This window comes from Protopterus annectens, chromosome 6.part0 (assembly GCF_019279795.1).
Source record: "Protopterus annectens isolate FY-2018-M chromosome 6.part0, PAN1.0, whole genome shotgun sequence".
Classification (NCBI taxonomy): Eukaryota; Metazoa; Chordata; order Ceratodontiformes; family Protopteridae; genus Protopterus; species Protopterus annectens.
In genome coordinates, this window is record NC_056737.1 from 1,594,489,327 (window position 1) to 1,594,494,326 (window position 5,000).

At 43.0% G+C, this 5,000-nt stretch overlaps 1 protein-coding gene across 3 annotated transcripts in view; it reads right to left on the bottom strand.

Annotated features, from left to right (window-relative positions):
- Positions 1-5,000, bottom strand: part of LOC122804867 (UDP-glucuronosyltransferase 1A1-like) — an 879,031-nt gene that overhangs the window by 151,249 nt on the left and 722,782 nt on the right. The gene's annotated exons all lie outside the window — the stretch shown is intronic.

Consider the following 5,000-nt stretch of genomic DNA (forward strand, 5'->3'; position numbering starts at 1 on the left):
TTGTAAGCCAGAGTCCATTAGTGTTGGTATGTACTTCAGAGAAGTAGATGACAAACAAGAGCGGTCCCAGGACTGAGCCCTGAGGTACTCCACTTGTCACTTGTCTGGAGCTGGATTTGGAGTGGGCTACTTTTACAGTCTGGGTTCTGTCAGTAAGCCAGTTGGCAACCCATCAAGTGGCGTAGGGGTTTATGCCCAGCTTAGTAAGTTTATCTAGGATTCCAGAGTGGGGAATGGTGTCAAAGGCCTTGGCGAGGTCCAGATAGGCTGTGTGGACCACCTTACCCTTGTCCACAGCTCTGGAGACTGACTCGAAGAAGTCAAAATCAGGTTCAGGAGACAAGATGGGCCCTTCACGAACCCAAACTGAGTGGGGTCCAGTGTTTAAAGGTTGTCAGTGTCTTGTTTATAAGTTCCATGATAATGCATTCCATGGCCTTGCAGATTAGGCTCGTCAGACTGATGGGACGGTAGTTCCCGGGATCCAAGGTAGATCTCCCCCTTGTGGACTGGGATAACTGTAGCTGTGCACCACTCAGTGGGCATGAAGCCTGAGGTGAGGCTATGATTAAACATGACACTTAGGTGAGGTGGCAGTTCATTTTATAGTTCATGTAGTACACAGCCCGGGATGTCATCTGGTCCCATGGATGCTGGATTCTTAGCTTTGGAGAGTGCGGTTTCTACTTGTGTGGCCGTGATTACCGGAATTTGGCAATCTTTTGGTGTTGCGATGGGCCCTTTAGGGGGTTAGAGGGGGGTGAAGTTGGCACTAAATCGATCTGCCAGGATATTCGCAATATCCTTGGGATCAGTATATTTAATGCCATTCTGTTGCAGCTCAGAGCAGATCTGAGCATTGCCATTTAGATTCTTGACATAACTATATAATGCCTTGTGGTCGTCTTTGGAATCTTTGGCAATTTTATTTTCGTAACTAGCTTTGGAGGATTTTATGAGGGATCTCAGCTTCTTACTGAGGCTGGTAAGGGAGTTTTTTGCATCCTGGGATTTTCCTCTTTTCTACAACAGTTTCTTCCTTCTGTTGTATAGTTTGTTTATGGCAGGGGACCACCAGATTGGCTTCCTTTTTTTGGAGGAGAGCATCTTGGTTCTATTTGGGATGGCATGATTCATGCACGAGTGGATGTGCTCATACAGTGCCTTAGTGAAGGATTAAGCAGTCGAACTTTCAGATCCCGTCTGCATGGGTGTCATGAAGTTTGTCACTTCTGACTTGAGTAGCATGAAGTTGGCTTTGGAGAAGTTTTTTACGGAGGTTTCCTTACTGGGGGTTGGGGGGGTGTGGACGTCAAGGGCAATTTGCTTATGGTTAGACCTGACCAATGAGGGGATGACCACTGGTGTGGAGCATCAATCTCCCATGATGGTAATGACTAGGTCTAGGATATTGGAGTCCCTAGTGGGACAATGGATTAGCTGATCCAGGGCATTGGAATTTATGAATTCCAAGAACTGTTGGGAAAAGGTGTTGGTACCTGAGTAGTTTTCCCAGTTAATGGCAGAGTAGTTGAAATCACCCAGTATTAGGGTATTTGGTTGTATCTTAATATTTTCCAGTATGTTTAGAAAGGTGTAGTGAGAATCTTGGGGCATGGTGGGGGATCTGTAGCTAGCTACAATCTGTATTACAGTCTTACCTAGTGTTAGTTGCACCTGGATAATTTCAGATACATTGTGTTGGGCAACTAGCCTGGAGGTGTGAATATCCTTGGTGAATATGGACACTCCTCCACCTTTAGTGTTTCAGTCATGGTTTGGTGGCTGAAAAGTGTGGTAAGAATTGTACCCTGGTATTGCAGAGATAGTTCATAGTTTATTACTAAGCTAACTGCCCTTGCGAGACATTTCAAGCTTAGCCAATTATCCCTTGTGAGACTCAAACCCTGCACCTTGTAAGGCAAACACCTTAGCCATTAAGCCACCCTCCCAATGCTCTCTGGATCCTTGATCCAGGTCTCAGTTACTGCACAGATATCGATGTTCTTCATTTTTAGGAGTGCCTCGAGAGAGTGCATTTTGAGATTTAGACTTCTAGCACTGAGTAGCATTACCTTCAGATTTTGCATGCTTGTATCTGTTACGGTGGTGGTTTTGTCCTTTCAACCTTGCCTAAAAAAGGCACTATAGGGGTGGCAAGAGCTTTAGCCAGTAACCTGAATCCCAGGGGTGACAGGTACAGACCATCTCTGGAAAAGCATTGTGGTTTGTCGATCATGACTTCCCAGACAGACAGATACTGGATCCCCTCTGAATGACACCAGAAGCTTTGCCAATTGTTAAAGTCAATCATTTTGTCCTTATACTGTGATATCATTCTGGGTGAAGGCAGGATGCTACTCACGGCTAGGGTCATAACTGCCTGGGCCACATAATCTGAGAGCTCTTCCATGTCTCTTTTCATGTAGTCCAAAGAGGTACATCTCAAGTCATTCACTCCAACATGGACAATGACAGAATCGTATTTGTACTTGTTGTGAAGTGACTTGAGTACATGCTTACTTGGTGGATCCTGGCACCCGACAGGCAGCTGACTGTAATTTTCTCCTTGTTCAGCCTGGTGAGTGGGACATCAGTGTGTCTGACTATACAGTCACCTATGACTAAGGTATTGGGTACATTGTCTTGCCTTAGGGGCTGTTGTTGGGTGGCACAATGGTGTTGCGAGCTATGTGTCACTTTGGTTGTGACTGGTGTTTGTTTGCATTTCGGCTTCGGAGGTCCTTGTTGCTTGGGCAGGTTAATGTTAAGGGCCTCCGCATATGTGGGTTTAGTGTTGCTATGTGAGGGTATTGCTGGTGTGGGTTTTAAAGGGCTATGTATTGCTTGAGGTGTAGTGCAGGTGTTAACCTTCTCCTCTTGACTGTCTAGCACAATCTTGGCTGGAGAGAGCTTTGCTTCCAGTTTGGCTATGTAAGTGCATCTCTCACAGGTTGTAGTGTTGGGTGGTAGGAGGAGAGGGTTGTCTGTGTACATGAGGCAGTTGTTGCATTGCCCCAGTATGCCCAGATTCACCAGGTGGACAGGAGAAATCATTGGAAGCTGACCCTTGGACATGCCTGTTTAGGTGCTTTTTTTTGTAAAGTACAAGAGCTGTTTTCTTTTACCTTTGCAAGGTACTTTGCAATTGTAGGCTGTTTAGTGCCTATGATTAATTTCTCTTTATTGACAAGAAGAGTTGAGTGCTTGTATCAGTTTAAGGCTTCCTAGTGCTTTCCAGCAGGTTCTAGAGCAAGTGCTAGCCACAGGGGTTCAGATTGTAGTGCTACTACAGAGAAACCAACTAGTTCTAAGGGAAAATTTGAAGAGCACACTTTTTGGCACCTGGAATAGTTTAACCGTAGCCCCGCAGTGCTGCACGATGCAAAAATGCTCAAACACATGCGTTTTTAAGCCAGAAAGTTGAAAGGGATAGAAATCAGCCCAAAAAGGCTAAGAGAATTACAATTTCAGAGCTAGAAACTACTCCTCTAGTGTTAGATAGGCAGTACAATGCTCACCACTCCCAATGGTAAGCAGTAGGACTTCCCTCTACCACAGCAAGGTCTGGATAGCTCTGAACACAGAAAATAAAGTCCTGAGGCCAGGAAAGCCTGGGATCTGAAGTATACTAGCTAGGAAAGGTGGGAAATGAGCAAACAAGATAGTATTTCTTTGTTTTTTGGGGGGTTATTTTGGTTAAAACAGGCTAAACAATGCAAGTGTGTGAGTGTGTGTGTGTGTGTGTGTGTGTGTGTGTGTGTGTGTGTGTGTGTGTGTGTGTGTGTGTGTGTGTGTGTGTGTGTGTGTGTGAGAGAGAGAGAGAAAGAGAAAGACTATGTGGTAAAATTAATTCAGAAGGGGCTCAGTCACTTATTTTGCTCAAGTCAAGCAAAAACATTTTGCTTTGCACTTTATGGTCACAAGAAAACAATATATAGCAATTTAAATTGCCAGTGCGGAATCAGCATATGGCATTGTATTCCTAAACACAAAAATGACAGCATGTATATTGTTATCAAGGAAGAAAATGGCACCAGTTTCTCATCCTAAGACACACCTCAGCCACCTCATTATTCATAAGATCATTTATACTGGTGCAATGGTACTACCCACAGCTCATCATGTTGGAGTTTTATTTATTCATGTAGCAGTTACTTTAATGCTTGCCGAGCTGCATACTAATATTTAAAAGCAACTCCTTGACTGAAATTACATATTCCAGTTGTGCTTGCATGTAGGTAAACATAAACAGTGTTTAAGCACAACTGCTTATTTTTTTTGTCAATGCTTGTTACAATTCAAATAATTCTTTATTACTGCCTTCTATATTTAACTTATTTTTTGTTGTTATACAGTGTTGGATTTATTTTACCGTTTTGTTATATGCTTTCTAAACAAATGGCTTGAGCCATATTTCTGGCTAAGACTGTGATATTTGGAGGGCCAGCCAAGGCACATGAGCTTAGCTGAAATGAATTGCTATTATTGTACTTTTGATTACAGGACAGGAACTACATCTCTCCTATCTGGCTGACTGATCAGTTGTTCGTTACTAGAACAAGTAATTATGGAAAACATTTCACAGATGTCCAGCCCCAATGAGTACTACATTAGATATGATGTATAGTATGAATGCCAGCAGGAGATTTCTGTCAGTGAAGAAGGACCCCAGTACTGGTGGGCTATGTTGGGTTTTCACCTAAAAGGTAGATTACCTGATTAAATGATGGAGACAGCTTTTACATGGCTCCCTGTCTTGCTTTATTACTTTTTTTATTATTCACCTTGAAGGGCCTTACACACTTAGACTTCATCATCTATTTTTGTATGTCACTCAGTTTTATAATATCAGTACCCAAAGTTTTGCATTATCAACCCTCTATCCCCATTCTGGGTCTGCATAAGCTTAGGGATCAAATATTATGGTTTTCCTATGATCTGGATTACAATTTATAAATATGTCAGCATTTTATGCTTCCACATATACCCTCAAATAC